This window comes from Pinus tabuliformis, chromosome 9 (assembly GCF_031772625.1).
Source record: "Pinus tabuliformis cultivar Carrire ecotype Pingquan chromosome 9, CPIR1, whole genome shotgun sequence".
Classification (NCBI taxonomy): domain Eukaryota; kingdom Viridiplantae; phylum Streptophyta; class Pinopsida; order Pinales; family Pinaceae; genus Pinus; species Pinus tabuliformis.
In genome coordinates this window covers 1,158,478,096-1,158,491,872 of record NC_142307.1, presented here as the reverse complement: position 1 = coordinate 1,158,491,872, position 13,777 = coordinate 1,158,478,096, and positions in this window count along the sequence as shown.

Here is a 13,777-nt window from a genome sequence, read left to right as displayed (position 1 = left end):
ACCGGAGCTGTCGATACTCCAGAAGCGAGTGTGGTGGAAGGAACAGATGTTGCGGTAGTTGCAGCAGTCGTTTGAGATGGAGTACTAGGTGCAATTAGCCACTGAGTAACTATCGAAGGTACAAAAGTTTGAACATTAGACTGGACTGGTTGCTGGGATGGACCAACAACTAAGGGTTGTCCAGCTTGAGATGACAACTGTACACTTGGCTGCAATACCTGTTGAACCTGCGATGGATCCCACACTATGTTCATTCCAGGGTATTGACCCATAACAGGTTGAGGATATTGAGATCCATAACCGGATTGAGGGTAGGATTGATAATTGAAAGGTACATTTCCCGTACCTTGAACATAAGATTGACCTTGAGGTGGTTGATAACCTTGACTCGAGTATTGACCTTGAGGTTGATAACCTTGAGGTAAATACTGATACTGGGGTTGACCTTGAGCTATAAATTGATACTGAGGTTGACCTTGGGGTACATATTGAGGCTGGGGTTGACCTTGAGGAATGTATTGTACTATGGGTACATACTGTCCTTGAGGTTGCCCCCCAGACGCAATTTGTGTACCTTGAGGTTACCCCCCAGGCATTAATTGAGGCTGCCCCCCAAGCGGTAATTGGCCACCTTGAGGTTGAGAACCGGGAACTGAACCTGACATCATGTAAATGTCTCCTACACCCAACGGTTTATTACCATTGTTTCCAGCTAATAACCCATGTTCAATGGGTTGAGGAGATGCTGCCGCAAAAGTACCAGAAAGTGACTGATACCCAGAGGGAACAGAAGGACCGCCGTACAAGAAAGATTCAGGAGATTGAGTGAACACGGACGACTGACCAGACATATTTACAGGAGTATAAATACCTCCAGGTGGAAAAGGAGTACGAGGTGGAGAAAAACTTATCCCTGAGTTGTCTAAATAATTGGTTAACGAAAGGTACCAAGTAGTACTTCTAGGAGGACTGTAAAAGATGGATTCATGCTCCCTTAGATCAATAGTAGGTTGATCTTCAAGGATAGAGACGCCAAATTCTTCCTCTGGAGCAAGTTCTTCAATAGCGATCAAACCAGCAGGAAGATTTTTGGTGATGACTCTTTCTACCCTAGGTGAATCAGGTGCACTAGAAGTTGGAGTAATAGGTTCAGATATTTCAGGTTCTTCGCCTATATCACTAGTAGATGAAAAACTACCAGCAAGCTCGGAAACTGCAACAGCTTCAGGATTATAACCTGTTTCTAGACCTTGGTAATCTGGATGGACTACCAATGATGACTCTCCTTCTTCAGGTGAACCTACTTTACTGCCACTAGGAGTTACAAGGACTTTCAAACCTTCGTAATGACCCAGAACATCTTCAGGAGGTTCGCCCCGAAGTCTACGGGACTTCCTCAACAAATCGGCCACGGTAACAATCTCAGGAGACTTGCCCCGAAGTCTACAGGACTGTCTCGGTAATTCAGCCACAGTTAAAAACTTTTAACTATTGCACATGCAAACAAAGTAAAATCTCAAAGCAAACCACCTAAAGTCTCTAAAGAACCAAACAAATTTGAATCACACGCCTAAAGAATCTAGGGCGTCAAACCATACACAAACAGTAGCCTTCCGGACCGAAAACACTAGTTGGAGATGAAACCAAACATCGCCTAATTCAGTATAGAAGTGGTGGGTGGAACAGTTACCCCGGCAACCTGCTTAATGAATAGACCGGCACAAGTTCCTCCACTTTAACCGTCTCGAGTGAAGTGAACCCCCTGGAAAATCCAAGTGAGTCTATCCGACGTCTGCTCCAGGTACAGTGGGATCTTCCCTCCACCGTCACCTCGGTAGAATCCTAAAGATAATGGTCACTAAGGTTACCAACAACAACAAATGCACCTGGGGGAACAGTCTACGACCCGATAGCACGCAAGGGCAGAGTAACAAGCTCAATCCCCTTGCTGGCTCCTTGACAATAATCCAAGGTTTACCGACAAGTGACTCCAGGCTCCTCGACAATAATCCGAGGTTTACCATTTGTAGTACGTGCGTATCTGGCGTCTTTTCCAATGAAGGAGGATTGATCCCCTCACTGGTTCGGACACGGTCTCGTGCTTCTCCTTTAAGAGGAGCTTTCCGAGAGTACAAATGAAACAGTTGGATTTATCCTACCACAAGATGAGCTACTTGTTTGGTTTTACTGTCTTGGAGAGTCAATTACTCTCCTACTCCAAGACACTAGCCTAATCTATATTGGTGTTTCAGAGCCCTAGTAAATAAAAAGTTACTAGTTGATTTTACTTTAAGCGTTAATTTTATGGCTTTTCTTTAAGACAAAAGGTAGTGGAGATGAAACTGATGGTGTGTAGACTCGACTCAAACCACTAAAAAGATGCACTTAGGATCATTTATACTAATTTTTCTTTTCAATGAATTCCCTAACTAAGAGAGTTGGAGAATGCAAAATTGATATAAAGACAACTTTCTTGGCAATGAAAATCAAAGAAACAAACTCTTTATCTTTTCCAAAACATACAACACATGACCACTAATCACTTCACAAAAATTCCTTTTCCTTTCAAAGACTCAAATGCTACCAAAGCAAACTTTCCTTCAAAAGATATTTTTTGTATTTTTTCCTAATTAATAAAGCATGTAAAACTTACCTTAACAAAAATCAAAGTTAAAAAAGCTATGGCAATCAAATCAACTCAATTTCACTCAAAAACAAATCTAAGAGAAAATTCACCTAAAAGTAAATCTAATGAGGAAAAAGCCTACTAAAGATGGTTCTCGGATGTTTTACTCAGTCAAAATTTAACTAAGGACCAGTTAATGCAAAACCAAAAACCAGTCAAAAACAAAAATCAAAATCTTTTGTTCTTTTTCTCAAGAATAAAATTCAAAGTTCAATCAAAAACTTTTTCGAGATTTGGCAAAGAGAGAACACAAAGGTAGGTTTCTCACAAGGGTGCATTCTATGAAAGGCCCAACTCCTAAGAGGACGGAACAAAACTAGGGAGATCCAAAGTTTGACAACCTCTAAATCCAAAGTCACTACAGGACCAGTGCAAAAATCAAACCCTAGGGCAAAATCTCTATGAATTTCACTAAAACTCTCGACACTGACGAAACAAGCTTAGGTGAAGATTGATGGCAGAAAACTAGTGGATCTGGGCAGAAAAAACAAATTAAAAACAAAATCTAAAAGGCAAAAAGGGAGAAAATTGGAATTTTCTCAATTTTGACAGGGTACGCAGGCGACCTGTTTGCACAGGTGCGTGTACGCTCTGTGCACAAAGCTACAATGCGTACAAGTACGCACTGTGCTCAATGCAGAGGCTGCGTACTTCTAGCAAAACTAAGAAAAGCTAAGATCTAATTTAACCCTAAGCTAGCCCACCCAAAAACACAGTCAGACAGCCAAAAACCAGAAAAAAAACTACTTTTCTGAGACCAAAGTTTCATACAAAGGAAAAAATCATTCACATCAATGGAGTCCCCAGTGGAGTCGCCATTTTGTCATGCGGAAAGAGTCGATAATGCGGACAAAACTGACCTCCCTAGAAGCTAAGGCTTTCTAGTGACAAACAAGACAAATAAACACTACCTTTCTCTAAACATACATTTAGAATACAAGTAATCAGGTGATTTTAACATACCTTTAGTCCAACGCTTTGTAGTAGTCCAGCCTCGCCGATCCGGATGAGCTCCTCCTTCTCTTCGAAACCTGCATTCACTAACAAGCCAAAAGATTAAATAGCACCTGATAAACTCATAAAATAATACATATCCATCATACAGGCCAAGGAGTATATGAAACAAATCATGAATAACAATCTGTTGAGAAAAATGAGTTCATTTGTATTAAGTGGAAACAAAAGAAACCATTACAACCTGAGCCTTGGTGTTGTGCAGGTCCCTCCTAGGGTCCAGCAAGAGTTTTCCTTTACTTTGATCAGCTCACCCACTCTCAAATAAGGCTAGGAAAGGATGGGAATCTCTCCTCTCAAGCTTTACAAGAGAGTCCTAATTCCAGCAGCATCTACCCTTAGGAATGTTCAGCTTTCAACCTCTCCTCCCTCTGGCCCAATGCCTGTATTTATAGTGCTATAGAGGAAGTTATTCAGGTCCACCATCAATGGGATAAGCCCCTCTTTGGATGGGATAGCTCCCTCTTGATGGGATAAGTTCCTCTTTGATAGGGATACATGAACCATCTGGAGGCGCTCCATACACGTCAAACAAGCTTCTAGAATGCTCTAGAAATGACTACAAGTAACTTTTTTGGAGTGAAACTTGTGCCTTTTGACCTTTACAGGAGTACGCACCCATTGCTTTATAGACAGAGCGTACAAGTACGCAGGTATTGTGAACTTGGGGTGCGTACACGCAGGTAAGGCTAAGAGAAACTGCGTACCCAGAGATATATAGATTTTTAAAGACTTTCTCTCTTTCTTGGAGTTTGACATAAAGAGCAGAGGTATGAGACTTTCCAAGGAGGATAGTATGACAGTTGATGGAGCCATACTAACTGCAAATAGTCATGGTGACAAATTTTAGTGCAACAGTGCAACTCTGACAGAAGTCAGAAATCTCCCTTGCCACAGATAGAGGAAGAATATCAGATAAGGGTGGTCTAGATCTAGAAAGCACTCCCTTCTGGGTGATGTAGAATAGGGAGTAAGAGAAGGAAGGGCTGCGCAAAAATTCCAAGGCCACCAAGTCGTCACTAGACCCAATCACCTTGACAAAGGGAAACTTGGACAACATTAGGGATAAAGTAAGCGACGTGGCAGCAAAAATACTGTATAACTTCATGAAGCAACAAAAGAAAGTCTTGGTTTCCATTCAGACAAGTCTGCACATGTTGCAGATCCAAACTACTCAACTACAGGCTGGTATAGGGCAGAGCAGCACTGTGTCAACTAGTTTGGTGCCATGGGCCACTGGAGCAGCAGAGATTGTTTTCTTTCTGGATCCTTGATCCATTACACTACCTGATGGATCCCTAAGAGTGGAGACAGATGCTGAAAAGGTTACTTTAAGTAACACTGGTCTCAAGTTGGCTGCGCTCCCAAGCGAATTCCTTCACATGATGCAAGTAGGTGTGATTGTGGAACTTAGGGCCCGAGAGTAGCGCACACTCAGTATGATCAACGAGAAGAAGGATAAAAATGAACAATTTTTCATTAAGAAAACAACAATGATAGACACCTAGAAGAAGGTCCAGGAGAATAATGAGTGCACCACAATGGTGGTAGCAAAAGCGTGCAGAACCATTTTGGAACTGCACATCTTCGAAGAGGCCCCTGTCGACGCTAAGATTCAAAATTTGGTTGCAGGTGTGCATGATGCTCAGACCGAGATGGCAAAGGTTCAATTTGAACCAAACCTCATGATTATAGAGCTCGAGTTGCAGGGACAACCTTCAACTCCACCAGAGATCAGAGAACAATGTGAGGTAGCTGTCAAGAATGCAGTCACTGCAGTAGATTTGCAGTGGTAGAATGCACTGTGCTCTTCGAGCAATCATTTGAGGTCCTCACGAGTCTACGGGAAGATCCCAACCTGCAGAGGTTGAATATTGAGGCAAGGGAATTATAGGAATAGTACAACGAGGCTAGAGCAACGACACACATCGTTGCCATCACACAAAGATTGGCCAAGCTACAGGAGGCAAAGGAACTGCAAGAAAAGGTGGAAGCAGTGCAGTGAAAAGAGGCCGTCCTTAGGGCCATATTGGAGCCTTGGCTGGAGGAGGCCTATGTGCTCTCTAGAACCATTGGGGAGAATTTGGCCATCCTACAAACAACATAACAAAAGATCCAGGAAGATAGGGCAGGACCAGAAACAAAGTAGTTGGTGGAGCAGGTCAAGTAGGCGGCTACCCAATGTACAACTGAAGTTGTAGTGGTACAAGTGGAGCTAGGAGTTATTCGTAGCAAGATCTTCATGCTATCAGAGTGATTCAGGGGCGAGTCACCGCACTTTTGTTTGGGACCTGTTGGGACAGGGTCCCCTAGGGTCAATTTTCGGGTTAAAAGCCCAAGTTTTGGGGAAGAAAGCCCACGTTTTTGTATGTAAAGTATAAAGTACCTGCAATTTGTGGCTGCAAAGTGCATAGATGTAAAGTATCAAAAAGCATTTCTGCCCTTCTTTTGTGTAAGTTGTGTCAACTTTAGAAGATCTACCCATGGTCGCGGACCATGGGATTGTATAAAAGGAGACTCTTAGAAGAGTCTAAGGTAGTTAATTCATTGATGGGTTAGTAAGAGCTAAGAGTGAAGTGTCTTAGAATATAAGAAAGGCTCATAGCTATGTGCACAGAGGCCTAGGGTAGAATTCCACAACTGAGTGCGCAGATCCCTGCAGCTAAGTGCCCCGGGTAGTTAGAGTATGTAAGAAGATCTAAAGTACTAATAAAGAAGATTACTTTAGAAATATCTGTGTTTGATCTATTTACTTCTGTTATGAATAAATGCGGTTATGTTATGCTAAATAATGGGTTTATGTTTTAATGCTCTATTGATGCGTGAATCTATGTGTTTTACATTGTTATCTGTACGTAAGTAATAATATTTTTTTACACGAAGAACATATCAATGCATATTGAAGTTATTAGATACTTAAGCTGATCTAGGTAAATATGGAAGTACGAGTAATTATAGAAGCATGTAACTAGTTGATTCACCTCATTAGGGTTTGTGAGCAACAATTGTAAATCTTCGCGAAGGTCTAGAGGCCAATTAAGAGAAGTATATCGATAAGCCCTAAAAGGCTTATCGATCTATGTGAAGGCAGATTTAGAGCATAAAACGACATCACTACCATCTCTTGGTGCAGAAACTTGGTTCCAGCATCGCCCCATGCTGCTTCGAGTGAGACTTCAGCCTACGCTCCACAGATTGGTGTTGAAAGGGCCAGTAGTGTAGGGATTGGTTTGGCGAAATTAACTTTGAACCTGGGTCAGGGCTCACTAAGCCAACAAGTACAAATGTAGTTATGTTGTGAGAAGGAAGTATTGGAGACCTATGTTAGTGTGGCTCATTGTCAATTGCAATCTCTATGGCCTACTCTTGTTCCATATTCCATTGAACAACGTGAAGATTTTTCCGCTTGATCCTCCGCTGAATGTTGTACTATGATTGAAGCAGCATGTCAACAAATTATGTCCAAACATGCCAAGCTCTAGGAAATTGTCACTAATATGCAGAAATATTCATCTGATCCTTCTGCCATCTATCACACTCATCTTACTATGAAACTATAGACTTCCACTTCTCTTCGTGCTACACTACCCGAAGTCATGCGATAATCCCAACACACGTTCTTCCAAATCTCAAATTTTGGTTGCATTGTGAAAAAGAGGAATGATGCCATTGATCCCTTGCATGAGAATATTTAGAATTTATATCAGCAAGTAATGGTGAATTTCGATCTCGAAGCCAAGAACTAGCTTCTTGACCAAGTAGATGTACTTGATGCCCAAATTAACCAACTGGAAGATGAAACCCAAGTCACTAAGTGAGTTCTATGTGACCTTCGGTGAAAAGTTAAAAATAATTTTATGACCTTGAGTACACTATCCATAGTTTCTGATCAACAAATTCAAGAATTGGTAGAGTCGTTGCCCAATGACCTTAGTGAGAAGACAATTACTGAGTTCTCATCCAAGGTTTCGACACTTATAGACTCATGGCATTCCTTTGTTTCCGCATTCACAAGTTTCAAGGATATTGTGCTTCAGACTGTTCCAGAGTTGGGTCCTTCATTTGAAGGTATTGCAATTGAATCTAGTGGAAGCCAACCTGCAATGGATTTAGAAGCAACAACAATAGTACATTGACTTGAGGGTGGGTCAATAGGATGTGGTTAGGGCATGTTGGGTCCTTCGTTTATGAAGGAGTATCAATTTCAAAGGGAATTTTTGATGAAACTACTAGAAAATGAGTATCGAAAAACTGAAATGGCAATGATATGGTTTGTAACTCACGTAGCAAAAATAAGGGAGCATGGTGAAGAACTAGGAGTCAATTTTGACACAGTCAACAAAAAACCAAGGTAATGGCCCTAAGTATTGAAAAATAATGGATCAAGCGAGCAAGCTTTTAGATTAAGAGAGCGTGGCTATAAAATAAGAGCTAATATAGTGAGAAACAATTTTAGACAATGCTGCAAAGTTCAGATCGAGCCAGGAGAACAGACAGTGCCTAGTGTCTAGAGTTATTCAGTTTTTGAGATCTGGTCTTGTAGTGTTTTCTTTATGTATTACTTGTGGGTTTTGATTCAACATGGAAGTCTGTAACTATCACAAGCTATAATGTTGATGATTTAATGAAACTATCCTCTACTTATTAATGATATAAGGAAGATGAGAATTCTAATATTTATCTGTGTAATTTATGGGCCCCTTTTAATTTTTTTTGCACATGTTTAATTATTGTTGAATGTATAAATGAAATGGTTGAGAGTGAGTGTTGTTATAGTTGTGGAATTTGCATAATTAATCAGATCTAGATCCCCTATATCTCTTCAAGGTTTTGGCTCATCTTGGGTGAGAATCTTCTTCTTTCTGAAGAAGTGAAAAAGTAGGCAAAGTGCTAGACTACGTGGGCTTTTTGTTGGCACCCTCGGTTGAACCTTGGGAAAGTTTCAAATTAATTTTTTTAGCTAACAACTATAAATTGGGGTAATCCATATGAGTGAAGCTCTATCAACCAATGTGTAGTTTTAGCATGTGGAGGTTGAGGGTGACTATGAATGTGGTCGAGATGGTGGACCTTATGGTTTATTTCAGAGAAATGATGTCAGTATATGCATAATTTATGAGGAAACCTATCATGTTGAGTGAAGAATGATACCTTAACTATCTATTTATACTAGGGGATTGAGTTTTACTGTGAAGTTTCTGATAACCTACAACTTCAAAACCTAATAACCCAAGTGAAAAAATTTGTATGTAATCATATGCAAACTGGGATATACTAAACAAGATGTATCAAGAACGTAGGAAGGTGCATCTGAAGGGTTGTTTGAAACATGAATCGGGCCTGAAAATGAAATATTTTTATGAATTGAACTGAGGATACCATGAGCTAGATGAAGGCGCCCTAATAACAACACCCCTGATTATTTCACGAATGGAGCTCATGGGCCCTCGTTTTAGACTCTAGAAAAATGGTAGAAATGGTGATATATAAGGACCATGGGGCCAACATTTCCAGATCATTTGTACTAGTAGATATGTACCTTGGTATGGAGAATATCAATCATTTCTTGTCATTGCAGTCAACCAGAGTACCCAGAATGGAAGTGAGAAGAGTTAGGTAAGTCATCATGAAACCCGCTTCTTTAATTCAGTAGTCTCGGGTAGGTGGGCCATAGAGGGTGTCTTGTATGGCCTTTTTTAGGAAAAAATCCCCATACCCGCGCAAAAAAATTCATAGTTGTGCAAGGTCGCGCGGGTAAGGGATATTTAGTCATGATGAGCTTGGGACTAAGGGAGATATAGTCACACTAGTGCTGCGACTGTATGATATAGAGGCATGAGGCTCTCTATATGAGGGCCTCACGAGTTAGGAAGAAATAGTCGTGCGATGCATGTGACTGTAAGAAAAATAGGCTGAACCATTGTCATGCTTATATAGGAAACAAGCACAAGGCTTGCACAACTATTGGAGAAACAACCTCTTAGTTTACCAAAGTTAGTAACTTTGATAATTGTGCCAAATATTCTAGTTTTTTCTCCTTTGACTAACCTCATCAGGGTCACCATTTGCAGGATTATTTTATGGTGAGAGTGGGATAGGCCCGATGTCACGAAAAAGAAGACATAGGAAACTGTGCACAAAAATTGCATAGTTAGGGACAAAGCATGGTAAGAAGTTGGCCTTACCTTGTAAGATATGTAATTTTTTTAAATCTCTATATGAAGGGATCTCTCAAATGGCTTAAACCTTTAGAGGGTCAACCTAGATGCCTTACTGGGAAATGATTAATCATAATAATATCCCTACATAGATGCAAAAGACACACTTGAGTGGGTTCAAGCAAGGTTTTTTATTGTGAGCACCTCTAGAAAACCAGGTGAAGATCGTTTAAATGGTCTGTATGCTTTTTGGAATGGACTATGAGGTCATCCAATGAGGCTAAGATTAGATGAGTGAGGTTGTGGAAAATTTAAATTATGGCCCGTTGGAAGGTGGCACCAACATTTTTTGGGCAAAAGGGAATGACACAATAGGAAAAAGTACCCTGTGGAGTAGTGAATGTCATTTTATATTAGTATGTATGGCATATTTGGATCTGGTTATATCCTAAGAAGCAATTCATAAAGGATAAATCTTCATGTTTGGTGCAAGCATTGATAACTTGGTCAATGAAAGCTATAGGATAGTTTTTTTTGGGACATGCCTTGTTCAAATCCATAAAATACATACAAACCTTAATGGTGCCTTTTGCATGGCCAGTAAACGATTAGAAACCCATTATTTATAGGTGATGGGGTAAACGAAACCAACTTTATGGAGTTTGTTGATTTCTTATATAATTTCTTTCGCCTTGGAGAGGTGGAGTTGTTTCTACTCTTTCCTAACCTGGTAGGCATCAAGCCATGTTTCAATGTGATGTTCCATAATGTTAGGAATGATACCCAACATTTCATAATAAGACCACGTGAAAATGTCTCAATATTCTTGGAATAAGTCTTTGTAAGAAGAAAATTCCTTGGGAGAACAAGTTGCCTACAGCAAGATTTCCTCGACTACACCAGGTTTGGTGGAGATATATACCTTGAATGTGGGTGAGATATTAGACATGTTCCCTTCCTCAAATACATCAGGAATTGGGATGGGGGTTTTGAACCAATCTACTTGTCCCAGTGGTAGAAAATATTTTGTCTCTACTATGCAAATGTTATGGCTTGGTACATTAGTAGGTGAAAACACCTATTCCTGCGAGAAGAAAGAATGATGAAGCATGGAACAACAAGGGCATTTGGGTTCCATCATAGCCCCTAAAATATATTTATTATAATGAAATATGTTATCTAATGGTAATAGAGAATTTTTTATTCTAGGATTGCAACCTTGAAGTGCTGGCTGAAAAACATGGCAATGATTCGGTTGCCGCTACAATAGACATTGGGGGATTTTTGAGGTCTAAAATGGGTCTCCTAAAAAAATTGTACAACCAAAATAAACTTTATAAGAACCAATAAGTTTCAAGATGATGATGTCAACCTTGGGGGATGATTCACCATTTTTGGAGTAAAAGAGTACAAATATTAAAAGATAATAAATAATAAAACTACTTTTTCAACTCGTATTTTCAGCTTATCTTCCTACATTTTTACTCAAATTTCAAGTGGGAGTACTCATTGGATACAAAATTTAACTCCTCATCAAAGGAGTACCCATGTTGCATACTTTCAATGGACCCTACTACACTAAAAATGAGAAATACATAAAAAAATGTGATTGCAATCACATTTTTCATGTATTTCTCATTTTTCGTGTAGTAAGGTCCATCGAAAGTATGAAACATGTGTACTCCTTGGATGAGGAATCAAATTATGCATCCAACGAGTGTGTCCACTCGAAATTTGAGTAAACCCATACGGAAATAAGTTGAAAATACAAGTTGAAAAATAGTTTGGTCTTTTTTCCCTCTAAAATTTGATGATGTAATCTAATCTTATTTTATTATTTCCACTATTATTTTATAATTTCCTTAGGAGGCCCATTTTAGACCTCAAAAATCCACTAATGACCCAATGATGTTGATAGTGCATAGAATGAATGAGTTTGTACCATCATGGGAGGTGAAACCTTCACAATGGGTGAAGCGATCTTGACACTAAAGAACAGTGATAAAACTACATGTATCAAGGTACCTATGGAAGAATAAACGGATTGAATATGGTGTTGGGTATCATCTACACTAGGAGGTGGGAGTATCTCCCTGATGGTCATCTGATGGTGAGCGGGAGAAGGTCCCTGAGAAGGTTTCATTGTTGTTAGAGCCAAGGAGTCTTCTGCCCTAGGATGAGGTACTCTAGGAATTGTATGAAGGGGGGAATGCTATACTAAGTTTGCCAAAATTTAAAATAAGTGGACATGTGGCTAAGTAGTGAAAGGTGTTGGTACAAATATTACAATGATGAATTGCATGTAAATTATGTCAGTCACGTGCCTATGTAGTAGATAGTTTTCATGGCAGCATCTTTCATAGCTCTAGGTGGGTTGCTTGTATATGACATGTGCCACTCATTGATCTTATCTTCAGTAGAGAGAAGAGGGATTGAGGGCCCAACATTATTTTGTCTCAAGGTTGTCCATGTCTCTCAAAAATGGGGCGGTATGGGAAATGTCATGTGTGGTGGACTTGCGAGTAAATGTGATAATTATTGCACTTGCGCTTAGACTTATTTATGAAAATAGGTCAAGGGAGATGGACTACTAAGAGGAAAAAAACTTAGAAAGTCCTTTTAAATATAGACATTGGTTGATCAAATGTCTAGGTTTACCGCATAAGGCACATGCGTAGGTAGGTTTTGGTGAAGTTGGTTTAGGTTTCTTTTCCATCCTAGTGGAGAATGATGCGGGTTGAATGGTTGAATGGAAATGAACATAGGGGTGAAATGTGCATGGATCTTCATCCTTGAAGACATAATAAATGGCCTGAGAGATGTCATCTTTAGCTGTAGTAGTAGGAAGTGAAGTTTTCATAATATTGGTTTGATGGAGGGACACCAATGCTTCTCGATAGTGAGGAAGATGACGATAATGGTGTGTGTAATGACGTTGTTATGCACAAATAGTGCATGGGTGGTTAGTGTGTAATTGCTTACTAAAAGTTGGGGTCTCCTTTTCTCTGGAAGGTGAAGGTGCCATTATAACACTATTTTCCACCCTATTATAGTGAAAGAACCCCAAGTTCATCATACCTAAGTTCTTGGTTAGAATGCATCCCCTTTTCACCTTTTTGTTTACTTATGTGAGATTTATCCCATGTTAAAAGGGTGAAATTACATAATTGAGCAATTTCTGATAATTATTTTTCCCAAATATTATAATTATGAGATAATAAGTATTTCATAATTGAGATAACTGAGAAAAATCTCATAATTGTGAAAACAGTTTCTAGCATTTTCCATTCCCAAGGAGATCAACTTCACCCACTTGTGTACGGGTTGGATAGGGATCCATTATTATAGAATTTTCCTAACTTTTCAAGCCCCTAGGTGTCTAGATACATTCTTCCAAAGGATAGAATGAACCTATATAATCTCACCAAGAGGAAATAGGGTTATATGAAGTATATACACTATAGCACGAGAGCTCTATTGTATTGAGATAGGAAACCATGCTACAATCGTGGGGAGAGGATCTAATTTATTGAAGGTATAATTGTACCATTTTGTTCATGGCTAATAGAAATCTATGTTCCTTACTTGTATTTACATGTTTGCAATAGTTACATATATTGATTCTATGGTTTTTTTAGCTAATGATCTTCCGAGGAAGATCACTTGTCATCCTTGCATGTATGTGGTCACATGTAGGTGTTTATATTGAGCGTATATGAAGCATATCATTCAAGTGGAGTGCTAGGATTCTACAATGAAATAAAATCCCTTTACTGACTTGTGAGGAGGCCAAGTGTACGCTCTTTTCCTTATATCACCTAGAACTATTTGTATGTTGCATGTATGTGAATTGAGTTGGGACTGATCTATTTATCTATTAACCATATTTGTCTTATTGTCTAGTGATATTATTTGGGCA